Here is a 28,000-nt window from a genome sequence, read left to right on the forward strand (position 1 = left end):
GATGGTGATGGAGATATTCTCTGAAGATGTTCAGTGGGAGGTCCTTGGCAGCCTTCACAAAGGATCAGCAGCACCTCAGCTAGCGTGCCTGAATAGGAGCTGTTGTAACTCTACACAGCCTGGAGCCGAGGTGCCTGCAAGTAATATAATGAAAGGTGTTTTCCTCCCTACAGGACAGGTGCTCAACTGATACAATTTAGAGTCTCAAATTCCAGAGTGTAATCGTTTGTTCTACATACAAGTTAGCCCAGCTCAGAACACCTGTGGGCTAAGTTCTTTTGATGCTTCAAAGCCTGTCTTTTATTAAGCTCTTTGCAAGCAGTCAAAATAAGACCAAATGTCCATGTGTCACTAATATGCACGTGGATGTAAAACAAGCCAACAGGAAGACTGTACTGTAAGTGCTCAGAATACCATGTGAATCCAGAGCTCCGGAAAATACAGCTATGTGTTTCATATAACCAGAGTTACTTATAAAATAAAAGTAAATATTTTATATATATAGAAACTTGCCTACACACACATAAAATTCCCTATTAGTTGTACTTGAGGTTTCGCCGTGTTGAATCAATAAAAAAATGATTTAAATGGATGGTTTCCAGCAGCTGGTTGTGCTTTCAGTCTTCCATAAAGAAGTTAAAATTAATTTTAATATGTTGATGGTGCTTATTGATGATAATATTCATAATAAATATCCATTGGAAAAATTCTCTGGCACATCTATGTGACAGGGAGGTCAAGAATGTTAATGACAATCACAACTACAAAATGCAATTCAGTCAATTACTTTAATTAAATCTAAAACTACTTTATGTCTTCTCATTTATATAGTAAACTAATAGTGGGGAAAGGGCATCATCTTTATCTAGCTCATTTTTGAATCCAAAGATGTGGTCTCAGATTGTGTTTTCACATTGGTAGCTCTTATATCCTTGTGGAACATTTAAGGTAATTATGGGTCTTACAAGTAAGGCTGCTGCTTCTATAGAGGGGAAAAAAGGTGGAGATTTCCTTTTGAATGCAATTTTATAGAAGGAGAATTTTCCCTTCACAGACACTAATCTTGTATTTACAGACTAGGTTATGTTGGATGGAGCCAACATTCCAGGGTAAATGGTAGAAATGTCTACATTTCAGTGAATCCTTTTTAATTATATTGTTTGGGATTAGAAGAAAAGGAACACAGCTGTCTGAAGTTTTCACTGCCACATAGGTTCAAGTGTGTACAACTCACTCCGTTGTTATAACCCTAAGAATGTTTTCTTCTCTAAAAAAACAATTGTGGTGTCATACAAAACTTTACATTCCTTATGCCCTAATGTTGTTGAACTTGGAAAGCAGAAAGGTGAGCATTTAAAATATGTCAATTAATCAACAATTCATTTAATCCTTCTGCAAATAGTTATTTAATGCCCATTATGTGCCAGGTAGTGTTGTGGGCATCCAAAAACAGTTGTGAACTACATAGACATAATCCTGACCTTCTACTCAGGGGGCTTATGCTAGAGTTTGAAGGAAATAAAAAAAAAGGTGAATTGAATAATATTAGAGAGTAGCAAAGACTATGAAAAAAACAAACAAAAAAACCAGGATGGTGGTAAGGTGACCAGCTTTTCCAAGTTTACACAGTACTATCCTGGCTTTAGCACAGAAAGCCCTGCATCCCAGGAAGCCCTTCTGGTCCAGGCGAACTGAGATGATTGGCTACCCTTGTAATGGGAAAGAGTGACAAAGAGTAACCCATCTTTCAGGTGAATTGTCAGAGAAGGTCCCCCTGAGGAAGTGACATTTGAGGTGAGACAATGCTGCAAAAGAGTTGTCTTCACATATCTATTGAACCATCAGGATGAAGCTCCTCCCCTCCTAGATGTTCCAAGAAGGGATTTGTGCTTTGAGAATGTGAATAAGCATTTATGGAGCCTTTTCCATAGGTCATATAAATATTTTATATTATTCCTTTCTTAAACCCAAGTAGTAGGCATCATTATTCCCATTTTACAAGTCAGACATAAAGTGATGAATATTGTGTAAAAGCTCGAGGATAATAAATAGAGAGTCAGGATAAAATCTTGCTTGCCTAAGTTCAAAGCCCAAACCAAGAAGAATAGGGAGTGAATTTGGATTACCTTTGGGAGAAAGAATCACTTCCTTCTTGGATAGGAGATATAAACAGACCCTTTACTTGGTGGAGCCCAGACTCTTGCCATATAGCCCATTAAAACTCTGCTTAATTGGATTAGCTTGAAAATTATTCCTTATCTATTCTAGATCTGACAGCTTCTGGGTTAAGCCACCTCTAAAGGGTGGGATACCTCCCAAAGAGCTCAGGATTTCTTTCTTTCTTTTCTTTTTTTTTTTTTTTTTTTGTCTTTTTGCCATTTCTTGGGCCGCTCCTGTGGTATATGGAGGTTCCCAGGGTAGGGGTCCAATCGGAGCTGTAGCTGCCAGCCTACACCAGAGCCACAGCAACACGGGATCCGAGCTGCGTCTGCAACCTACACCACAGCTCACAGCAATGCCAGATCCTCAACCCGCTGAGCAAGGCCAGGGATTGAACCCGCAACCTCACGGTTCCTAGTCGGATTCGTTAACTACTGAACCATGACAGGAACTCCAAGCTCAGGATTTCTTGAAGAAATATGATATGAGGTATAAAAATAAGTCTTGGAGTTTTTATAAATCACAGATGAAGATAAATGCAAAGAATATATACATATTTTTAGCATATCTGTGATCCTAGTTACCTTTGGGCTAGTGTTGCCTGTGGACATGTAGGAGACATATATTTTTGTCTTATGATTTAGCTTATGGCATGTTTACATTACGTACATCTTTTCAGAGTGACCTTATTTATTGTATCCTTGGATTTCCCATTGCAGCTGACACAGGTCCTTGCATATAGTCTGAAATCCAAAAATATTTGCTGAAATTTAAATGACTGGAGGATCAGCATTGGTATTCTGATAAAGTTAAGCTTATAATTTTAAGTAATTTTCTACAAGATAATTTCCAAAGTAACCCACTTCTGGGTTTGGCTAACACACATTTGGACCTTAAAAGGAATGATATTCCTTGCCATCATTATGTTTTAACCCAATTCATGCCATGATGACAAACTTTGAATAAATATGTTTATGCGCATTAAAATACAAAGAAAGAAAGCAACTTTAGAATGGTAGAGTAATGACATTAAAAAATAAACCTCACTCCATAAAAGCAATGAGAATACTGGCAAAAATTACCAAGAACAACTTTTTCAGAACTCTGTAAATTAACCAAACTCTTACAGTAACCTAAAGAGTGTTTATTCAAGGAAGATGGTAAGAATATGCTGAGTGTTGTGGTATTTTAACTTGCTCATGTCCCATCCCACTCTCCTCATTCTGTAGTAGCCTCTAACACCAACAGCCTCATAATTATGGTAGGTATGAAAACGAGTAGCCTGGAAGTCACTGAAGGGGGCAAATGGGTATTGAATCTCCCATAGGTCTCATCCCTGGAAAACTGTCATTATTTGACTTGTTTCATAGTTTGTCTTTATTTGACCTGACTCAGAGCTTACTCTATACAAATGGCCTTTTCATTACAATATTGGTTAAAAACAATCAGTGACACTGTTTGGCTTAGTAACTGAGTTGCTAATAACAGTTGAAGCTATGAAGAAACTAAGCACATTAAAAAAGAAAAACTGGAGAATGAGATCTCTACAGAGAGCTTTGAAAAGCTACAACATATTCCTGGGAATCTAGAAGCCTACATGAAACTGCAGGGCTATCTATGCACATGACTAGGAAAGACTTGAGAAAGTTCTAATCTCTCGCCTTTGGCTGACTTTGTGTAGGCAGGAAGTGAAGGCCAAAGTGGAATTCTCACCTGACTGGCTGAGCAATGAAAGTATCCCTTCCTCCTTTCAGAGCTCCTTGGCGAAGGCAGGGAGATTTATTAATTCAAATCATTTAAGGATATCTTTGTCTAATCATGGGCAGACAATTTGGTATCAAAATAGAAGTTTAAGTGGCTTCACATGACAAAGACTATAGAGTTTTCTGAATTAGTTCAAGTCAATAATCAAGCAAGCAGAAACAGAAATAAAAAACTTCAACCATAGATCCTGGCCTGGGGGGAAACCAATTTCTAGAGAAACAACATCATATTTTTTAAACTGTTCAGTTTTCTAAAGAAACAAGAAAGTGTGGCCCACACTCAGGTGAAAAGCAGTGAAAAGAAACTGTTCCTGAAATAGCTCAGGTGTTGGCTCACTAGACAAAGACTTTAAAAGAATGGACAGTATATCTAAATAATTAAAGGAAATATAAGAATAATACTTCCGCATGTAGATAATACCAATAAAAAATAGAAATTATAAAAAAGAACCAAAGAGAAATTTTGGAGTTAAAAAGTATAAAAATTGAAATGAAAAATTTGCTAGAGAGGCTTTAATCAAGTTTGAACTGATGGAGGAAAGAATCAGCGAGCTTGAAGATAGTTTATTGCCATTATTCTGTCTGAAGAACTGAAAGAAAAAAAAAAAGAGTAAAAATATACAGAGCCTCAGAGACCTATGGAACATTCTACAGTGTACCAAAATATACACAGTGGGGATCACAGAAGACAAGGAGAGGGAAAAAGTTGAAAAATTGTGAGGAAATAATATCTGCTACCTTTCCGAATTTGAAGAAAACCATTAATCTGCACATTCAAGAACTCCAAGTAGTATAAACTTTGAGAGATTCACATCTAGATACACCATAAAATTATTCCCTAATGAACAAAAATGAAAGATTGTGGCTGGCATACCTACCCTACAGGAAATACTAAAGAGAGTTCTCCAGGTTGAAATAAAATGATGTTAAAAAGTGACTCATAAATATACCTACATTGAAGATGGTATAAATGTGTTTTTGCTTTTAAATCTTTTCTTGTCTTATTTAAAAGTCAACTGCATAAAGAAAGAATTATCAAACCATGTTGATGTGCTTACAATGATATGCTTAAAGCTATAAGTTATATGATAATAATTGTACAAAAGAGGGGTATAAAATGGAGATACACTGGTGTAAAATTTTGCTATAATATTGAAATTAAATTAGTATTAATCCAAACTAGATTATCGTAAGTTAGGATGTTTGATTATACCCAGGGCAACTACGAAGAAAATAACAACAAAAAAAAAATAGTAAAATAAACAGCAAGGACTAGTATACTATAAAATATCTAATTAGCACAAATGAAAGAAGTTATGAATAAATAGTGGTATAAAAAGGATATATAGAGAACAAATAGCAAAATTGTAGATGTAAATCCTATCTTATCAGTAATTACCTAATATAAATGGACTACTTCAATCAAAGACAGAGACTGGCAAAGTGGATAAAAAAACATGATCTAACTATATGCAGTCTATAAAAGACACACTTTAGATCAAAGACACAAATAGGTTGAAAGTAAAATAATAGGACAAACTATGGCTGTCAAACTGTAACCAAAGGAGAGCTGTTCTGGCTATATTATTTCATATTAAATAAACTTTAAGACAAAATTGTTACTAGATATAAAGAGTGGAATTTCATTTCATTTCATTTTATTTTATTTTATTTTATTTTGTATTTTGTCCTCTTAGGGCCGCACCCCCAGCATATAGAGGTTTCCAGGCTAGTAGTCTAATCGGAGCTGCAGCCACCGGCCTACACTGGAGCCACAGCAACGCCAGATCCGAGCCGCATCAATGACCTCTACCACAGCTCACGGCAGTGCCGGATCCCCAACCCACTAAGCAAGGATAGGGATCAAACCTGCAACCTCATGGTTCCTAGGTGGATTCATTTCTGCTGTGCTACAACAGGAGCTCCAAGAGTGGTATTTTATAATAACAAGAGGATCAGTCCATCAGCAAGCCTTAATAATGATAAACAAATATGCGCTACAGAGTACCAAAATATATTAAATGAAAACTGATATAATTGAAGCGAGAAGTAGAGAATTCAAAAATAATAGTTGGAAGATTCACTACTCCACTTCCAAAAATAGATAGACCAACCAGACAGAAGATCAAAAAGAAAACAGAAACAATTTATACAACAGTATAAACCAACAAGACTTAACAGAGGTCTACAGGTCACTCCACCCAACAACTACAAAATACAAATTGGCCTCAAGTACATATGGAACATTCTCCAGTTAAGACTGCAACAAATTTTGAAGGATTGAAATCACACAAAGTATATAAGTATATCCTTTGACCATCATGGAGTGAAATTAGAGATCGATTACAAGGATTTTTGGAAAATTTACCAATATAGGGAAATTAAACAACATACTTCTAAATAACCAATGAGCTAAAGAATAAATCACAAAGGCAAGTTGTTAAATACTTTGAGATGAATGAACAGGAAAACACAACCTACACAACTTATGCTAAAGCAGTGTTATAGGGAAATTTGTAGTGGTAAGCACCAATATTAAGAGGAAGAAAGATCTCAAATCATTAGCTTAAATTTCTACCTTAAGGAGTTCCCGTCGTGGCGCAGTGGTTAACAAATCCGACTAGGAACCATGAGGTTGCAGGTTCGATCCCTGCCCTTGCTCAGTGGGTTAAGGATCCGGCGTTGCCATGAGCTGTGGTGTAGGTTGCAGATGCGGCTCGGATCCTGCGTTGCTGTGGCTCTGGCGTAGGCTGGCAGCTACAGCTCTGATTAGAGCCCTAGCCTGGGAACCTCCATATGCCGCGGAAGCGGCCCAAGAAATGGCAAAAAGACAAAAAAAAAAAAAAAAAAAAAAAATTCTACCTTAAGAAACTAGAAAAAGAAGAGCATATTAAACCCAAAGCAAGCAAGGGAATAATAAAGAGTAGAGCAGTACTAAATGAAATAGAGGTTGGAAAACAATAGAGAAAATTAAATCCCAAAGTTTGTTAGTTGAAAAGATCAACGAAATTGACAAATTTTAACTAGATTAACCAAAAAAAAAAAGAAGGCACAAATTACTAAAATTAGTAATGAAAGAGGGGTATCTCTATCACCTTACAAAATTAAAAGATCTGTGGGAAAACTATATCCAATTTGTTGCTAACAAATTAGGTAATCTAGACAAAATGAATAAATTTCTAGAAACACACCAACTGCTGAAACTGATATGAGAAAAAAAAATAAGTAAATTCACCTGTAAAAGTAAAGATGTTGAATTAGGAAAAAAAAAAATTTCCCACAGAAAAGCCAAGGCCTACATGGCTTCACTGATTAATCCTTTCAAATATTTAAAGAAGAATTAACACAATGAGACCAGAACTATCCTTATACCAAAACCAGTCAATAACATTACAAGGACTATAGACTAATATTCTTTGATAACATAGCTATAAATATCCTCAACAAAATGCTAACAAAGTAAGACCAGCAACATATGAAAGGATCAATAACCTGGTTAATTTAATTTAATTTAGAATATGAAGATTTAGCACAAGTATTTGACAACATTCAACACACATTCATAAAAACACTGAACAAACCAGAAATTAAAGGGAATTTTCTTTTTCCTAAATTGTGCAGATCACCAGTGAAAAACCCAGAGCTAATGGCATACTTAATGGTGAAAGATCAGAATCAAAAACAAGATTGGGAACAAGATAAGGATGTGTACTCTTTTCATTCCTATTCTACATTATACTGGCTATTCTAGTCAGGGCAATTGGGTGAGAAAGGGAAATAAAAGGCATTTAGACTAAAAAGAAAGAAATAAAACTTCTCTTTGAAGATGACAAATCTTGTTTATAGAAAATTCTAATAAATTTACCAAAAATTGTTAGAGCTAATAGGTGAGTTTAGCAAGGTTGCAGAATACAAGAACAATACACAAAAATCAATTCTATTTCTATACATTAATAATGAATAAACTGGAAATAAAATTCAGAAAACAGTTCCATTTTTTTTTCTTGTTTTATTCTTTTTTCTTCCAGTTTTATCTTTTTAGGACTGCATCATGTCATATGGAAGTTCCCAGGCTAGGGGTTGAATCGGAGCTGCGGCTGTACCCTATGCCAGAGCTGTGGCAACACAGGATCTGAGCTATGTCTGTGACCCACACCACAGTTCACAGCGATGCCGGATCCTTTAACCCACTGAGCAAGGCCAGGGATTGCACCTGAGTCCTCATGGATACCAGTAGGGTTCGTTACCATTGAGCCACAGTGGGAACTCCTTTCTTCTAGTCTTATTGAGATATAATTGACATGCAGCACTATGTAAGTTTAAGGTGTACAGCATAATGATATGACCTACATACATCATGAAATGATTACTACCATAAGTTTAGTGAATGTCCGTCATTTAATAGAGATACGAGATAAAAGAAAAAGAAAAAAAACCTTATTTTTTCCTGTTGATAATTAGGATTTACTCTTTTAACTTTCACATGTAGCACATATCAGTGTTAACTATATTAGTCTTGTTGTACATTACATCTCTTTGCGCTGGAAGTTGATATTTTTTGACCTCCCTCATCCATCCCCCCCCCCCAGCCCCTTCTCTTCTAACCACAAATCTTATCTCTTTTTCTATGCATTTGTGTCTTTTTGAAGAATAATTGACCTACAACATGATGTTTATTCCTAATGCTCAACATAGTAATTCATTACTTCTATACATTATAAAGTGATCACTATGATAAGTCTAGTTATGATACCATCTATTGCCATACAAAGATACCACAATATTATTTACTATATTTCCTATGCTGTACATGTCATCTCCATAACTTATTTATTTTGTAACTGGATGTTTGTACTTAATTTCCCTCACCTATTTCACTTACCCCCCCAAACCCTCCTCTCTGGCAACCACTAATTTGTTTTCTGTATCAATAAGTCTGTTTCTGTTTCATTATGTCCATTTGTTTATTTTATTTTATTTTATTTGGCTGCACCTACAGCATGCAGAATTTCCCATGCCAAAGACTGAACTTGTGCCACAGCAGCAACCCAAGTCACTGCAGTGACAATGCCAAATCTTTACCCTGCTGCACCACCGAACAACTCCTGCTTTGTTTTTTAGATTCTGCATATAAAAGAAATTATGCAGTATTTCTCTTTGTTTGAGTTATTTCACTTATAATAATACTCATAGGTCCATACTTTGAATTAAAGTTTTTATTTTCTTTGGAAAAATACCCAGCAATGGGGTTGTTGGATTGTATGGTAGTTTTTTCCTTAATTTTTTCCTTTTTAAGAAATGTTTTTCTATTTTTAATTTTTTGAGAAACCTCCATACTGTTCTTTACAGTGGCTGCACCAATTTACAATCCCACCAACAGTGGGAGTTTCCTTTTCTCTATGTCACCTCTAACATCTGTTAGCTGTTGTCTTTTTTCCCCTGTTTTTTGGTGGCATGTGTGGCATATGAAGTTCCTGGGCTGGGGATCTGAATCTGAGCCATATCTGCTACCTCCGCCATATTTGCAGCAATGCAGGATCCTTACCCCACTATGCCAGGCTGGGGATTGAACCAGCAATGCCACAGAGACAAGCCAGATCATTAATCCACTGCACCACATTGGAAACTCCATGTTGTCTTTTTGGTAATAGCCTTTCCGACAGTGGTGAGGTGGTCTCACATTGTGGTTTTGATTTGTGTTTTCCTACTGTTAGTGATATCGAGCATCTTCTCTTGAGTCTTTGGCCATTGGTATATGTTATTTGGAGAAAAGTTTATTAAAGTCCTCCGTCCATTTTTCTTTCTTTCTTTTTTGTTTTTTTAGGGTCACACCCATGACTTATGGAAGTTCCCAGACTAGGGGTCAGATCAGAGTTGCAGCTGCTGACCTACACCACAGCAACACCAGATCTGAGCCTTGTCTGTGACCTATACCAAAGCTCATGGTAAGGCTGGATCCTTAACCTACTGAGCAGGGCCAGGGTTCGAACCCAAATGCTCATAGATACAAGTCAGGTTCATCATTGCTAAGCCACAATGGGAATTCTAAGAATAAAATCACTTTTCAATTGTTTGGGTTTTTTTGATGTTTAGTTGTATGTGTTCTTTGTATATTTTGGGCAACAATACCTTATCAGATACATTGTTTGTGAATATCTTTTCCCATTCAGTAGGGGGTCTTTTCATTTTGTTACTAGTTTCCTTCATTGTGCAAAAGCTTTTTAATTACTGTAGTGCCTTTTTATTTTTATTTCCAGTGCCTGAAGAGACATATCCAAAATATATATATATATTGCTGAGACTAATGTAAAAGACTGTACTATTTTTCTTTCTTCTATGAGTTTTATGGTTTCAGGTCTTATGCTTAAATCTTTCATCCATTTTGAGTTTATTTTTGTAAATCGTTGAGAAAGTGGTCCAGTTTCTTCTGCATGTAGCTATTCAGTTTTCTCAACCCCATTTTTTCAAGTGTCTGTCTCTTCCTCATTGTACAGGCTTGCTTCCTTTGTTGCAAATTAATTGACCATATAAATGTGGGTTCATTTCAGGCTGTCTATTCTGTTCCATGATTTAAGCATCTGGCTTTTTATTATTATTATTATTATTATTATTATTATTATTATTATTATTATTGCCAGTACCATACTGTTTTGATAACTGTTGCTTTGAGGTATAGTTTGGAATCAGGGAGCATGAAACCTCCAGCTTTGTTCTTTCTCATGATTGTTTTTGCTATTCAGGGTCTTTTGTGTTTCCATACAAATTTTAGAAGTATTTGTTCTAGTTCTGTAAAAAAAAATGCCACTGGTACTTTCATAGAGATGGTATTGTATCTATAGATTGCATTGGGTAGTATGGTTATTTTAATAATATTACTTTTCCTAGGTCATGGCATGGTATATCTTTCCATTTGCTTGTGTTGTCTTCAATTTTTTTCCATCAGTGTCTTATATTTTTCTGAGTATAGGTCTTTTACCTCCTTTTTTTTTTTTTGGCTATTTCTTGGGCCGCTCCCATGGCATATAGAGGTTCCCAGGCTAGGGGTCCAATCGGAGATGCAGCCACCAGCCTACGCCAGAGCCACAGCAACGCAGGATCCGAGCCGCATCTGCAACCTACACCACAGCTCACGGCAACACTGGATCGTTAACCCACTGAGCAAGGGCAGGGACCGAACCTGCAACCTCATGGTTCCTAGTCGGATTCGTTAACCACTGCGCCACGACGGGAACTCCTCTTTTACCTCCTTATTTAGATTTATTCCAATGGATTTTATAATTTTTGATGCAATTCTAGGTAGAATTATTTTCTTAATTTCTCTGATAGTTTATTTGTTGTTAGTGCATAGAAACACAGCAGATTTCTATATGTTAATTTTGTTTCCTGCGACTTTACTATATTTATTCATTAGTTCTAATGGCAAACATGAAAAAAAAAAAGACAGACAATAAAAAGTGTTGGTAAAGATATAGGGAAATTGAGATCCTCATGCATTGTTAGTAAGATCGTGAAATGGTATAGCCACTTTGGGAAATAGTTTGGTAGTCTCTTAAAATATTAAGCACAGAGTTACCATATGACCCAGTAATTCCATGCTTAGGTAGGTTCTCAGAAGAACTAAAAATACATTTCCATGCAAAACTTCTTCAGAAATGTTCTGAGCAGCATTATTTACAATGGCCAAAGAGTGAATGCAATGCAAATGTTCAACCCAAGTCAATTTATTACTTGACTGAATAAACATGGTATACCCACACACACAATTGATATTATTTGGTCATAAAAAGTAATGAAATATTAATATGTGCTACAACACAGATGAACTTTACAAATATCATAGTAAATATAATAACCAGACACAAAAAGTCGCATATTGTATAAGTCCATCTACATGAAATGTCCATGACTGGCAAATTCATGGAGACAGAAATTAGGTTAATGGTCAGCAGGGGTGGGAGAGGGGGAAAAGGAGAGTGCCTGCTAGTGGTGCAAGTTTTCTTTTTGGAGTGATAAAAATGTTCTGAAATCAGATAGTGGTGATAGTTGCACAACTATACTAAAAGCCACTGGCACATGAACTTAAAGAAAAAAAAGGAGTACATTGCATGATATGTAAATTTTATTTCAGAAATGCTGTTGTAAAAAATACTAATATGCTTTGTAAATCAACTTCTTTAAGAAAAATGAACATCTTAATAGGTAAATTTCTATAAGATAAAATAAATGTATCAGGGATTCAGAATAGTGCTCTAATATTCAACTTTCTCCTGTCTGTTTTAGGTGATTTTTAGGCTATTTAGCTGGACTGTGTTTCCCAGCAGTCCTTGAAGGTAGGAGTGGACATTTGACTATATTCTGGTCTAAATAGAAGAGTGAAATGTTTTGTATGTTTTGTCAAACTGCTTTTCTGTTCATTTATTTTTATTTTTATTTTTTTATTTTTGGTTACACCTGTGGCATAGGAAAGTTCCCAGGCCAGAAATTGTATCTAAGCTGCTGCAGTCAGATTCTTAACTCACTGTGCCACAGTGAGAACTCCTCTTTAGTGCTTTCAAAAGGAAATTGCCGGCCCTCTCCTTCCTCCTTCCCATTTCAGGCAGGCTGAAGCCTGGACTTGGGGTTATACTGAGCCAACTTTGTACCGGCTCTTAACAGCAACCCTTTAGGGCATGTCATACAACAAGATGAAAAGAGGCTGAGTTACTGGACCACCTTGAGGAAGAGAGCCTTTTGAATCACTCCGATGTGAGAGGAATAAACTGCCTGCCATGTCCTGGCCATTATTATTTTGGACACTTTTTTTTTTTGTCTTTTCTAGGGCCGCACCTGTGGCATATGGAGGTTCCCAGGCTAGGGGTCTAATCAGAGCTGTAGCCGCAGGTCTATGCCAGAGCCAAAGCAACTCAGAATCTGAGCTGCGTCTGCAATCTACCACCACAGCTCAGGGCAACGCCAGATCCTTAACCCACTAAGAAAGGCCAGGGATCAAACCTGCAACCTCATGGTTCCTAGTCGGATCCGTTAACCACTGAACCACTACGGGAACTCCAGGACACTTTCTTTTTAAATTTTTTTTCTTTTTTTCTTTTTTCTTTTGCCTCCCCTGCAGCATTTGGAAGTTTCCGGGCCAGGGATCAAATCTGAGCTGACTGCACCAGGGTGGGATCTAACAGGTGCCTCCACAGAGACAAGCTAGATCATTAGCCCACTGAGCCACAGTAGGAACTCCCTATTTTGGACACTTTCAAAGTAGTCAAACCAATCTTCTAATTTCTATAATAACATCTTTGGAATCAAGGTAATTTTTGTTAAATCTTTTTTTTTTTTTTCTTTCTGTGGATTTATGCTCAGATGGTTTCAAATGAACAACTCTGAGGGCTTGAAGATACACAAGGCAACATCCTTTACCTCGGTGAGTTCACAGTAGCATGGAAGCATTTGTAACATGCATAAATGGTGAATGTAAACAACAATAGAACAATAGAAACCAGAGATTCAAGTAGAATTTTGTGGGAGCAAAGGAGGGCTCAGGGAAGACTGAGCAGAGATAGACTAGGCATGAATTAGAAAAACCACTTGCCAGCATAGGGAAGTAATATCATTTCTTATGCTATTTTATATATTTTAGGTAATATCTTTTGTGCCTTGATAATATGGAGTTAATGTCAAAACCTTTTTATTTTGAAATGATCCTAGAGTAACAGAATAATTCAAAGGAGTACAGAGAATACCTCTATACTCTTCACCCAGCTAGCCCTAAATGCTAACCTATGATACAATGAAATTAACTACAGTTTAGTCCAATACTATTAAACTCCAGATTTCACCAGTTTTTCCTCAAAAAAAAATTTTTTTTTTTTTCAGTTCTGGGATCCAAAGCAGGATCCAGAATCACACTTAATCTTGAGCTTCTCAGATCCTTCTGGGCCAAATTTAGAGCACAGGCCATTCACAGACCATTCTCCAGTCCATCTGAGGTTAAGAAGATTGAAATGAGAGCCTCAAAGTGCTAGTTCCAGGACTGGATCAGTCATTAATGAAAAGCTAGGCCTGTCCAGTGGATGGTTGTGGGGATCAAACTTGAAAGCACTCTGCAAATGATGGAGAACTCTCCTTTAGTGAGATCATTTATTCATTCATCAATCACCCAGAAAACCTTTCTTGAGTGCCAGCCACATCTGAGACACTGGGTTAGGCACAGGCCCGCATAGCTCATGCTTCTCAGACCTAGCAGGTCTGGTCTTGCAAGGCCGACCATTAAGTATTTATCAAATACCTACCAGGGCCTATGACACTAATGATGGGCTTACCATCAGAGTGTATGCCATGAATATTCCACTTTGGGCCAGAGAGAGTTAATGTGCTGTCACTGCCTCCCTGATGCCTGGAGAGCCCACATCACTCAGTGAAGACTACGGATGCATTAGGCTCAATGTATGTATTTTCTTTTCCTCTCTGTTTATGTCTCTGTTTTCTGTAAAGTCTCCTAAACTGCAGCAGTATCTACCAAGTTCTCTGACAGTGCTATAAATTTCATTAAGAAGATGAAGCCTTATGGGGCAATTAACTCCAAAAGTGGTACAGAGCAATAGCAGGAGATACTGGCCTGTAGTACTTAGCACTTAGCTCTGAAATTGAGATAAGCCCTATCAACTCGGGGTTGTGTTTAATGTTCACTGCCGCTTCCACACCACAGCTACAACCCAGCGGTCACTGTGTTAACACTCCCCAATATCTATTACAATTAGTTTTTGATTAAGAGGCCTAACATGGCTTTTGAAGCCTTTTATGTTGTGTCAAATGGCTAGTGATGGAGTGAGATGGTCGGACACCTCCCAGTAACAAAGCATCTTGTAAAAGGTTTCAAGTGAACTATTTTATCATCCTAATGGAAACCAGATGACTCTAACTCCCCCCTTAATTTCAACTATTTACTGAAGAGTCCTTGTTTTGAATTACTTAAAGATTTATTCTTAAACGACGACCTCATGCATCAAGAATTGCTAATAACAGAGCCATTTGGAATTTGGGAAAGCTTTTAAAGATGACGGAGGCGATTTTCACAGAGGGTTTATTTTATTTTATTATTTCTTTTGATTTTTAAAGGAGCAAATGCCTTTGCCCTTTTCTGGTATTTAATTATTACTTTAATGATCATTTGAGGAGGCTTTTCTCTGAGTTGTGCTTTCTCTGACGGGGTTTTAGTTCATAGTCTTGGCCTATTTTCTAAGAGTGAGGTTTCGGGTACTTTGTGAAAAAAAAAAAAAAAAAAGAACCCAACTTTTTATAGTTATAAAAGATTTAAGTCTGTGTGAATGGGAAATATTTGTCATTTTTATAACGGTACATTAGATCAAACAATGTGGAATTATTTAGAAGCTTTTATGAACTATAAAATATACTTGTAAATTTCATCACAATAGTGTATAAATAGAGCGATTTGTGATTGTGAAACATACTAGCTTTACTAACAGACTTTTCATCCTTTTTTTTTTAAAAAAAAAAAAAAAAACAAAAAACTAACTGTTTCAGTAGCTTTGGCCACATACCTCTCTTTGAACCTCTGTTTTTAAGCTGGTGATCTGGCCCATGGACTAGACACACCCTGAGTTTTTGGTCATTGATTCTGCGATGTCAGAGGTGCAGGAACTATTAGCTGCTGGAGGACAAAAGCCTCATTACGGGGAGAAGTGTGGTGTTTGGGTTTGAGCTGATAGAAGCTGTGTATCCTTTGCTGTGATATCCAACTCACTGAGCTGCAACTCCCTTCTATGGAAAATAAGCATGATGTTATCTTAGAGGATTATAACTCATACATAAAATCAGGCATATAGAGTGCCCAGTAAATAGTAGCCTCTCAATAATTTCTATTTCCTTTTTTTCTCTCCTATTCTGTCCTGTATCTTGTTGTCTAAGACAATTTGAATGAATTTTGTACCGTGACGTTTGTGGCATACATCATTCTATAATACACATTTACTGGGCTTGCTAAATGCTGGGTCCTATGAGGTCTGGGAATCCTGAGATGAGAGGCAGTATCCTTGTTCATACACAAATTGGGTAATGGGCAAAAGGCGGGGAATTTTTTCCCTTTTTTCCTTCTCTTTTTATGACTCTACCTGTAGCATATGGAAGTTCCAGGCTGGGATCAAACTGGAGCTACAGCTGCCAGCTGACATCACAGCCACAGCAATGCGGGATCCGAGCTGCATCTGTGGCCTACACCACACCTCACAACAACTCTGGATCCTTAACACACTGAACAAGGCCAGGGATTGAACCTGCATCCTCGCAGACACTATGTCTGGTTCTTAACTGGCTAAGCCACAATGGGAACTTCTAGTCAGAGAATTTTAATAGGGCCACACAGATAGAGATGAGCAGAGGATGGGCAGCAACTTGATCCACCTGCCATTGGGGGTGACTCTTTTCATATATGGTCTCAGATGTCTTTCCAACCACACTCTGAGCCTCACAGGGCGGGTGCTATCACCTCTGCTTTACAGATGAGGAAGCCGAAGAACCGAATTGTTACTGTGTTTAATAAGATCCAGAAGATTCTTTAAACTAGAACTTGCTATCACAAATGTCACTGCAGTGAACATATGAAAGATTTATACCAAAAGAGAAAAAAAGGGGGGTAACAGTTTCATTCACTCATATTTTACTTGTCAGAGTCTCTTTTCTAAGCATTTGTGCTCTGAGGCCCATTCTTTTCATGCATTTAGACATTCTTTCAACATTAACGAGCTGTTTTCCAAGCACAGGGCTCAGGTGATGGCGGTTCAAAGGTGGAAACAGTAGGCTCTGCCTTCAACAAGGTGTTCATGGGCCAATGGGGAGAAGGCTCTGTGCACCCATGCCTCTCATGACTGTAGTGCTGAGGTGCTGGGGGGGGGGGACACAGAGGAGGGGGTACCCTGATCACTTGGAGAGGACTTAGATGAGGCCTTCTGGGAGAGGATGCACCTGAACTTTGATGAACTTTATAGGACAGATAAGAAAGTGCCTGGGTCAAAAGTAAGGGTGATGTGAAGAAGGCTTTAGGTTAAGATGGGCCAGGAGAGATGAGAAAGCATTGTGAACCAGGCCAGCAGCCCATGGTGACAAGAAAGCAGAGGGTGGTGGAGATGTGGTCCTGGAGAAGGGGAGAGGGACTAGACCTGAGGCCATGAGAACCCCCGGTTACCCTCCCACTCCATGCTCAGAAACAAGATCCACACACCCTCTGTGGTTTATCTCAGCATCTACCCCACCTTTAACTAGTAAACCAGCCTTGTACCTCATTTTCTTTCTACTTCCTCTCAAACTCATCCCATTTCCTGCCTTTGGCTAGTCTGGTTTTATAGTTCACCTTAGCAGTTGGTTTGAGGCTGTTATTAGTATAACCAACCTTAAATAATTTGATTTTCAGGTTGGGTACGTCACAGTATCTCCTGTGGGCTTGATACGCCAACTACACATTTATTTAAAAATTGGTTTCCTCACATTATGTTTGAAAGCAGTGCTACTCACTCATCTGTAAACCATTAGGCCACGTATACAAAAGTATCTCATCTGACTTTTATTCACATGGTTCTGAGAGTAAGCGTGAGGTCCTTACTCATAGTCTACTTCTTTGTTAAAGTATATAGTCCGATTTTATCAAATTCTCTTTTTCTGAATATTCCTAGGTAGAATTGCATTTGAAGAAGAGAGTCTGTGTAGTAAATTTTAAAGATAAACTGAGGCTCTTCCTCCTTGGTAAATTTTCAGCAATTTTTGTTTTGCTTTTTGTTTATTTTTAATTTGGATAAGCAATTCAACTGCGCTGAGGTGGCCTGAAGTAAAAACATATTGCTTGGACTGAACAGAGTTTCGGTGAGTTGTCAACATTTAAAAGTCCAGGAATCTAGAGATTTTTACATAAAATCTGGTGTCTTTAAAAAAAATTAAAAAATGTGGTGCTCTAGGCTTAAGAGGATGACATGCTGAAAGGTTCAGGTGCATTTGCTCCCAGTCCCCCATGGTGAGAAGTCGGGTTGGGGGTGGGGGTAGGAGAGCACCTCACTCATGAAGTTTCTTTGCCTGGCACCCCATGCCTTTGCCTTCATAACCACAGATCCAGCTTTGATTTTCCCCTATAAAAAGCAAAGATGAAACTTATAGCCAAACAAAAAACCTGCTCGGGAATGCTTAGTCATTTAGTCATCATTGCCCAAATTTGGAAGCGACCTAGTTGTCCTTCAGCAGGTGAAGGGATAAATAAACTGTGGTACATCCAGACAATGAAAAATCATTCAGCACAAAAAGGTAATGAGCTATCAACCCATCAGAAGAGAGGTAGGAGATATCTTCCATATTACTAAAGTGAAAGAAGCTAGCCTGAAAAGGTTACATATTGTACGATTCTAACTCTGTGACATTCTGGAGAAGAAAAAACTTTAGGGACGATAAAAAGATCCGTGGTTACCAGGGGTTGAAATGTCGGGGAGAGGGAAATAGGTGGGGTGCATAGAATTTTTAGGGCAGTGAAAATAATCTATATGATACTATAATGATTGATATCTGCCAATGTACATTTGCCCAAACCTAGAGAATGCACAACATGAAGAATGAACCCTAAGGTAAACTATGGACTTTGCGTAGTTATGATGAGTCTATGTAGGCTCATCGCCTGGAATAAATGCACCGCTCTAGTGGGGGATGTTGATCATGGTAGAGGCTCTTCATGTGTAGGAGCAGGAGATATACAGAATTCTGGATATCTTCCCCTCAATGTTACTGTGAACCTAAACTGCTCTAAAAAATAGTCTTTGCAAAACAACTACAAAAAATGGTGGTGAATGCCCATCAGCACATGCAAAATTTAACCCTCTCAGCTCACAAGTTTTAATGTAACATGCGGGCAAAATAACAAAATGACTGAGCTAATACTTTTAGAGAGACTTGGTAGGTTAGTGATAAAATAAATTTCTTGAGCAATTTTACACACTGTCATGGAAGGAAAGCAAATAGGCAGTGTTAGGCCAAGTATCACTTAGCAAATAATAGTCACTGAGAAGTTTTTCTTCCACGATCCCTCTTACTTCTTATCATTTCCATCTCAGAACTGATTTTTGGTGAATACATGAGAAACATAAAAATGGAGCAGGGCCTTTTTGCTCTCTAGCAACCAGAAATCAGCATGGCATTCTCATCTACTTCTGGGGAATTTCCTCGGCACCTAACTTTCCTGAGCTTGGTTGAAAGTGCTAAGTTTTTCCTGGTGTTAATTATTAATGTGACCTGTTTATGTACCAGTTATCCGGCTAACCATTAATATCTGTTTACTCATTGATGACCTTTGCAATTCCGTACCTCTCTCTCGGCTGTAAATGTCAACCTTTTTTTTTTTTTTTTTTCCATATGCACAATGTTTTCGTCATATCTTCTGACTACCTGAACCAATTCCTTCACAAAGTAACAATATCAGGCAGCACAAATATAATTTGTATGCATATGAAAAGAAAGACAAGCGCTCTTGTTTTAAGAGGATTAAGACGCAGAACTTTCAGTTTTGGAATGAGCAAGAGAAATACACAAATGGCAAAAGCAAGACTCCTCTGGAGGGAAACAAACAAAAAAAATGGCCAGGAAAAAGAGTTCTTTTGCTTCTGCGCTTAGGTAGAGGGAAAAGCAAGGACCAGTCCTGGGGAATGGAACCCAATTTTCCTTTTTTAAAATGTCAGTGTTAAGCACTTGCTGGTTGGAGCAAGCCTGCAGGATTTATTTCTAGTTACCCAGTCAGTCTACATTAACCCCCAAACTAGCAAGACATTACCATTCTGCTCACTTGTAATGGCTAAAGCCCAGATTAAGCAATGCAGCTGGATTAGGGCTGCAACTGGTGACCTTAATTTTACCCATCATTGGAGCCTGTGTATATTTGACTCGTCTTAATTGCATTTACCTAATTTAAACAGACAATAGCAGCTCAAGACATTTTTTTCACCCCCAAATAATAAAAAAAAAAAAAAAGAAGAAGAGCTATTCCTTAGAAATGAAGCACGGGATCGTCTTGCTATAGCCGCTGCTCAGATGACAAAAGCAGCCGTTTTTCTTTTCTTTGCTCCATTAACATACCAGCACAGGGAAGCACCCATTGAAAGATTATTATCTTTGCATAATACAATTTTAAAGTCTCACGGCGCTTCTTTATTGAAATATTTTAAAATATTAATATCATCCTGGCCATAAATAACCATTATGGCATTCATAGAGATTAAAGTTTTGAGATATGCCCTAGGTGTACATTCACATTTTCTCGTTCATTGAGTTCCAACTTCAGTAAAATTAGTTTTTTTAGATACAGCCCTGAACACTTGCTGTGACTGTCACTTCGTGTTGAATTTATCATATAGAATTTAAGGCGGAAGACGGGGGAGCAATCTGTCACAAGCGATTGTATTCGTAATCTTTGAGGGTTGGGATGGGGGCTGGGGAGAAGACAAGCGTTCTGGAGCCTTGGACCACGCACTCATTTGGCTCCAGTGCTGTGGTGCTGAGGGGATTTGCCTGGACTGTGTGATGCATTTGCTCCCAGCCCTGTTTCTGTATGGACGGCCAGGCTCTACTTCATGCACATAAATGCCGCTCAGGTTTTCTTGGCTAAATGATAGCTCAGCTTGTCTTCCCCACTGAGTTTGGTAATAAATAGTTCTATGGGCGAGATGTGGGGTGTTCTGACTTAGCGAGATCCTCTGGTGTCTTAGAATAGACAAGTGGACTCGATCATTGCGCCAGCCACAGAGCACAGGCTTTCCAAGGAAACACAGAGAACAGGTTTTTATGCTAAGTTTACAACGACACGAGCTGAGAAGCAATTCAAAGGTAAGGCTAGCATCACAATTTCACGTCAGCCCTGTGCTTCTAAGGGGGAAAAGTGGTAAAAAACCACATCATTTTCTTTGGACACTGAATGTCTATTAGGGGAATTTGAAATTATAGCTAAGTAGAACGGTTGAGTTGATTCTTGATCTCACTGAATGTGTATATTTGGCTGTGGGAACCAAGCAGCGTATTTTCCCAAGACCACTCTTTACGGCTCTATTTTTCCCTCTGATGTGCAAAGCAGGCATTCCTTCACAACCTCTGGATTTTGGAAGCGTAGTACTCTTAATAGCTTGCAGAGCTATATCTGGGTATCAAAGTCAGAGGCTTTGAACTGTGCCAATCGGGATCCCACATTTACATTTCCTCTTTATGTCACATGGTCAATGAGCTTTATTGACACATGAAGAATGTTCCTTCACACATCTTATTCAAGGCAGCCCTGGAAACTTGGGTTTATGGAATGCGCCAGCAGCTCTGAACTGTCTTGGCTTCTCCTCTGCTGGCTTGGTCCATGGCCCAGTATGATGCAAGTTCTACATTGCTCAAAACACTCAAATTAACTGCTGGAGCCATGTCAGGGGTGTGCTCTGGCCATGAGCCTTTCATAAGGGCTGGAAGGGGGCGTGGGGAGGATCCTAGATCCCGTCCCACTGTGAGGCAGAGGTTACTATCGTTTATAAAGACTCGGGCCATTAACTTCTGCAGGAAACCTGCCCTCATTCCCACCCTGCAGTTTCCTTTGAGGCCCCTGCCCTGGGCCCCCAGGGGACACTGGGGTTACCCCATTTATAGCCCTTACCATGTTGCACTGAAAGATACCTCATGTGTCTCCTCCCCAAGGCAGCTGCGTAGCAGTAAGACTAAGTAGGATGGACCACTGGGATAACAATGACAATGACCATGACGATCATAACTCCTAATTATTGCACAATTATCCATTGAGTCTAACTGCTGAGCTAGGTGATTCCTTTATCTTGGTTTTATGGCTGAGAAAACAGACTTGGCAAGGTCAAGTCAAGTACAGGGAAGTTAGGAAACAGGCAAAATAGAAGGGGAAGAACTGGAATTCCAGGCACGTCTGCTTGACTCTTTACACTCTGAACATATGCACCTTTGCTTCTTCTGAATCAAGACTGTATTTCCATCATCGAAATATAACTCAGCAGGGGTGGCAGAGCTGCTCATACTAGAAGGAGGCTCCTCAGTGAAAAGGAAGCAGGTCTGTTATCAGTTTCCCTCTCATTGGTACTCACAGGGCTGGGTGTTTTCACTTTGGGGGTTGTTATTGTTTGGCTCATGCAGTAGTTCAAGACATTCTGCAAGAAACTGGTGGCCCCTTTTTATATTTCCATGTGAATTGGACTCCTGACTTCACCACGTCCTAGCTATGTGATCTTGAATAAGTTGCTTGATTTCTCTGTGCCTACTTCTTTGTGTATGTGGAAATAGAAGGTTGTCTTGGGGAGCAACTGTTCTTATGCTTGTAAAGATCCTAGAATAGTGCTTGGCCCAGAGTCTGAGTGGGGCCGTAGACGTTAGGAGTTAGGATGTATTGTTTTGCTCCATCCCTGTCCTTGTCTCCTCTGGTTGCTGCTGTCTTGGCAGGCATGGGCTTTACCACGTCTGTGGCTTTGCTGCCCATGAAAGCACCGGTGCAGGGAATGATCAGTGGGATGTTTGCTGAGCCCAGTGGCTTGGGCTTAGGATCTAGTTATCTAGACATGCCTTAAATCCATTTGCTTTGTGGCCCAGCCACTTCCCTAGGGGGTGACCATGGGTAGGAGCCAAGGCCTGCTGGCAGCCTGGTCTCTTGGCCCTCACTCCCTTCCTATCCATCAAAAGCTCTCTCTCCGCCTCCCTCTTCCCCCCTGTCTCTGCTCTCAACGGGCACCAGCTTCTCTCTTCTTCCTGGCTGGCATTATCTCCTCCCAAAACTTTGGGGAAACAAAAGCCAGGTGTCTTGGCTTTGGCCTCTTAACACAAACCTCCCCTGAGGCAGGGGCACAGAAAGGCCTGGCTTCCTTTATGGAGCAGAGAGCCGGCAAACGCCAAGATAAAAACACAAATTAATATATCAGTAAATTATCCTGCCACTCTGACATACACTCTAATCAGGAAGACAGTGAAAACACAGGGAGGATGCCAGAAAGGAATCTGGAGGAGGGGGGGAGCCAGCAAGAGAAGAGGTGAAGGGGGAGCAGACCTTCCGGATGGATGCTTCAAAGTCTGAACATCCCCCTGGGATTTCACTGGGTTGGTGGGGGGACGCTGTGGGCGCCAGCTACCACTGCCCATGGGGTGACAGGGGAAGATGGGAGACAGAAGGACAGGGAGAATGGAAGAATGGAAGAAACTAAGACAGAAAAGGAGATTGAGGCAGAAAAGGCAGGTCATCACAGATCAGTGAGGGGCAGATGTCATTGAGAACTTCCTGTGGGCTGGGCACTGCATATGCTGAGATTTAATACCATTTGACTGCCCTATAACCATTCCATCTTCATCTCCTTTTTTTTTTTTTTTTTGTCTTTTTAAAAATGGAGGTTCCCAGGCTAGGAGTTGAATTGCAGCTGGAGCTGCCAGCCTATGCCACAGCCATGGCAACACTGGATCCTTAACCCACTGAGCAGGGCCAGGGATCAAACCTGCATCCTCATGGATACTAGTTGGGTTCATAACCTGCTGAGCCACAGTGGGAACTCCCCCCATCCCCTTCTGCAGTGGGTGCTTACTGCTATCCTGAAAAGGTTAGAACTTTGAGGACATCAAGACTAAGTAGACATTTCTGATTCCTACATCTAGCAAGTGATGGAGCCAGGCTTTCAGCCCCCAAATCTGAGTCTGCACTTAACCACTTTTCTCTCAGGCTCCCCACTGACAAGTCTATGTTCTGCTAAAACAGCAGTACCGGAAATTAATTTATTCTCAGCTAGGGAATTTAGTGGTGGTATGTGGAGGATGAGCAAATACCTGTGATAATGAGACGAGATTGAGACTGTGAAAGAGAATGAAGTTCTCCTCTCAGGATTTCAATAGGCACAAAGCTTTCCAGGTGGAGGAAGAAAACTGTCACATCCATCGGCTGACCAAGAGCTTGTATAAGCATGACACCATTGGCTCCACCCAACCCTGTAGGGGTTGGCCCCAAGTATTACTGCCTTTTTTTATGAATGTAGAAACTGAGGCTGAGAGAAGTTAAGTGATGGGGCAAAAATGTGAGTAAGAGGCAGAGTTCAAGGTTGAACACAGATCTATTGGCTCAAAGTCTAGTGCTCAGAAGAGGAACATTATCCATCAAGGTGGCTCAGAGCCTCACACTCAGGGGCTGGCCAGAGAAGAGGAATAAAGCAATGTATTTTGCCCCCATGCAGGCTGGTGGGGTCACTCAGGAAATACGTACGTTGAAAGTCAAGTGCTGAGGGTTGTGCCAATGGGAAAGGAATGGGGATTTTTAGGTGGATCTCAGCTGAAGCGTGGGGTTTGAGCAAAAGAAGAAAAGCAGGGCAAAGCTGTGAAATAAAGAGGAAATGCAGGAGGGCTTACAAATGGTGTCTGAACATAGACTGCTTGGCATGCTGTTTGAAGAGGAAAAAGATGGGAAAACAAAGACGGAAGTGAAAAGGGAGGGAAGGGAACATGTGGATGATTTGGAAGTTGTCCTCAGACACTAAAAACATTGCCTGGAATTGGTACACAACAGATTGCTGTGCAAAGGGAATATGAGTTTAGGGGCAGGAGAGGAAACATCTGGGTGAAGGAGGGTGTGGGAGAAGTTCAGAGCCGGCCTAGAGCAGAAGATTCAGGCAGATTGAGGGACATTGCCATGACGAAAAAAGAGAACGGCGTCAGTAAGGCTCCGGGAATGGGAAAAGGGAGGGAAAAAAAACCAAAACAAAAAATCTGATGTTCTTTTCAGAGGTCGATGGAGTTGTAAGAGAAATGTTGCAGCATTAACGATGTCACTATTATTTCCTAAGGATGTTGGATAATAGCCCCTCCCCTTTTGTATTTTTAAGGACTATCTTTAATACCTTGTGGAACCATCGTTTCATTGGTAGTATTAAGGTGGGCTTTTTTAAAAATATTTTTTATTTTTTGCTTTTTAGGACCACACTTGCAGCATATAGAAGTTCCCAGGCTAGGGGTGGAATTGGAGCTGCAGCTGACGGCCAACCCCACGGCCACAGCAAGGAGGGATCCAAGCTGCATCTGCGACCTGCACTACAGCTCACAGCGATGCCGGATCTCTGACACACTGATCGAGGCCAGGGATCGAACCTGCATCCTCATGGATACTAGTTGGATTTGTTTCCTCTTCGCCACAATAGGAACTCCAAGGTGGGCCCTTTTTTGCCCATAAATTTATCCTCCCCAATTTTAGTACACTTTTTAATTTTTTTCTTTTTTTTTTTGGCTTCCCAGAACCAAATTTAAGTTCCAGGCCAGGGATCAGATCTGAGTTGCGGTTGTGACTTACACTGCAGCTGTAGCAATGCCTGATCCTTAACCCACTGTGCAAGGCCAGGAATAGAACCTGTGCCTCAGTGCTCCAGAGATGCCACTGATTGCTTTGTGCCACAGCAGAAACTCCATCATGTGCTTTGAGGTTTGAATGGTGGCTAATTTTTCTTCCCATTCTTGCTGCTTTTGCTGGGCTTGCCTACATGCCACCTCTGCTAAGGTCTGAGCTGGTAATCTAGGCTTGTTAGAATATTCCCCACAAGGGAAGGATCATAGGATTTTGAGTGTTGGCTCTAGAGATTCTTCCAGAAGTGAATATAGGAGCTTGGTGCTCTGATGTTCTCCCAGCTTTTCTGACTGCTCTTCGGGATTTCTCTTGTTTACTTCCTTGGTTCTTAGCTTTCATTCAGAAATGGCAGAATTTTCCAGCTAATTGATCTCCAAGTAGTTGAAGCAAGATTATGTTATTGCTACTAATATTGGCATTGCATTAAAGCAACAAAATCAGACTGCAGATTATACATTGCAGAGGCCTTTTAAAGAAACAGTTAATCCAGAGATTAGGCTGCATATTTTGAGAACTTTCTTCAAATTTTTATCTTGCACACGTGCTCATCTGATGTTTGTAACAGTGGCAAGCGTATTGTTTGTCAAATGATAGTGAACCATAGTATGAGAAATACATGACAACCTACTGGTGAGGTTAAAGAGGCCAGGAATTCAGCCATGATCAAACGCATTCCTCCTTTTCCTACAACTTCAAGAGGCAAGAGTGTAAACTTGCTTGTGGAATTTATACTGCTTTGCACAAATGAATTTGATGGAAGCATCTTATTGGGGATATTTATGCTTTTCATTTTATGCATCTTTTTATAAGAAGCTACTGACCCAGAGTTTAAACAGTGTGCAGAAAGTTGGCTTCTTGCGGTGAGGTTAGCTTCTGTCATTGAATACATTCTTATCACTAGTCCCAAATGGTGATATATAACTGACGTATCTCTTTGGGTAAATCTAAGAAGGGGCACTTGAGGATCCAAATAGATGCATTAAAAGAAAATAAATGTTAACAAGAAAATGCCTTCCAAGGGAAGGGAAATCATATTGTCACTTGGTGCAACATTTAGAGTAGTTTGTTTCACACTAGGCATTACTTTATCCCCTCCCTCCTTCTCATTTTATTATGAAAGTTTTATTTTCAAGAATAAAAGTTTTCTATGAAAAATTTTGACCATGGGAGTTGAATTAGTGAATGTCCACACAGCTGTATCTAGAATCCACAATGAACATTTTACTCTTCTTGTTCTATCCCCTATCTTGCCTTCTGTCCATCCTTCTATCCAATCATCTGATCATGATAATTTTGGGATGCATTTCAAAATTAATTGCCAGGTATTGATACCTTTCACTCCTATTTCAGCATGCAGATCATTAACTGGAGTTCAATATTTGTTTACAAGACTTTTTTTTTTTTTTTTTTCCTGGAGACAGATGCAGTGTCATGTAAAAATTGTAAGGGTATCTTTATTTTGGCAAATATATATCATTATGTAACTGGAACTATTGCCAAGATTTGCAATATTTCCAAAATCTCAAAGTTTAAATCTCCATCCTAGCTAATTCCTCCTCTACTCTCCCATAGACAGCCATTGTTCTGATGTTATTTTCACTGTAGGTGAGTTTTGTCTGCTTTAGAATTTCTTATACATATCATCATACCACAAGAATGCTTTGGGGAAGGCTTTTTCACTTAGCATAATGCTTTGGAGATTCATCCTTGTTGTTGGATGTCTGGGTAGTTTATTCCTTTTAATTGCTGAGTAGTATTCCATGGTTTACTTTGAGAGGGGTGAAATATGTGATTCCAAAGAAACTCCAGAGAACAGTTCTTAGGTTGCTGTGAGCTGAGAGAGGGAGGAGGATTTGAGATAGTTACCATAAAAGAGAGCATCGAAGAAAGGACATGAGAACCACATTTAAATATTGAAAGTAAGGGGCAGCAAACATTTTTCATAATGGATGAGTTAGTAAATGTTTTAGTCTTTGCTGGGCCAAATGGTCCTTGTTGTCAGTGCTCAGTTCTGACCTTGTAGTAGGGTGGAAGCAGTCATAGACAGAGACAATACATAAACGAAGAAGTGTGTGGTTGTGTTCCAATAAAATTTTACTTATGGATGGAGGTTTGAATTTCAGATGATTTTCATGTGCGTATTACTCTTCTTTTGATTTTTTATATGATCTGAAAATTTTAAATCCATCCCTGGCTCATGAGCCACATGAGAACAGACACTGTTTTGCCAAGCCCTGATATAAGATGATCAAACTGAAGAAAGAATAATAATTATCCTGTGCAAGGCTTGCGAATCAAATGAAGAAAGGAGGCATGTTTGCCTTAGAAAACAAAAGATCTTTCAATTAAGAAGAGTTGAAACAAACTCTATGTTTACTTTGTCTCTCTCCCCATCCCATCTGGTAGCATAGGGTTAAAGGGACAGGTTCCAGAACTAGTCTGTTTAGTTAAATTCCCTAGCTCCTAGCTAGATGTGTGACTTATTACAAGTTACTTAACCCTTTCTTGTAGAATTCAGTTGACTCATTTGATAAAATTAGAGGTGGCATTGTAAGCATTCAATAAGTTAATGTTAGGAGAGGTGCGGGTTTGCAATCAGTGTTCAATATACTGGCACAGGTCTGGTGACATAGTAAGTGTGAAATAGTGCTTTCATTATTTTCATTACAGTTATCACCATTATTATTGTTGTTATTAT

The 28,000-nt window shown here is 39.3% G+C and overlaps 2 long non-coding RNA genes across 7 annotated transcripts in view; one reads left to right on the plus strand and one right to left on the minus strand.

Moving 5' to 3' along the window:
* The window catches only part of LOC102160410 (uncharacterized), a 164,867-nt gene that overhangs the window by 117,541 nt on the left and 19,326 nt on the right, over positions 1–28,000 (plus strand). The window contains exons 12-14 of one of the 6 annotated variants that reach the window (XR_014809264.1): positions 12,204–12,253; positions 13,275–13,335; positions 13,788–14,357. The exons of 1 other annotated variant lie outside the window; for it this stretch is intronic. This is a non-coding gene — a long non-coding RNA (uncharacterized LOC102160410). Of the gene's footprint in view, positions 1–12,203; positions 12,254–13,274; positions 13,397–13,787; positions 15,196–28,000 lie in introns of those variants that run through there. 4 more of the 6 variants (XR_014809285.1, XR_014809287.1, XR_014809265.1 and 1 more) reach the window with 4 other exon arrangements.
* The window catches only part of LOC146401780 (uncharacterized), a 300,118-nt gene that overhangs the window by 92,586 nt on the left and 179,532 nt on the right, over positions 1–28,000 (minus strand). The gene's annotated exons all lie outside the window — the stretch shown is intronic.

This window comes from Sus scrofa, chromosome 7 (assembly GCF_054392235.1).
Source record: "Sus scrofa isolate SSC_HxYL_T2T_F1_AM1 chromosome 7, Sscrofa_HxYL_maternal_Yorkshire_Landrace_v2.0, whole genome shotgun sequence".
NCBI classification, from domain to species: domain Eukaryota; kingdom Metazoa; phylum Chordata; class Mammalia; order Artiodactyla; family Suidae; genus Sus; species Sus scrofa.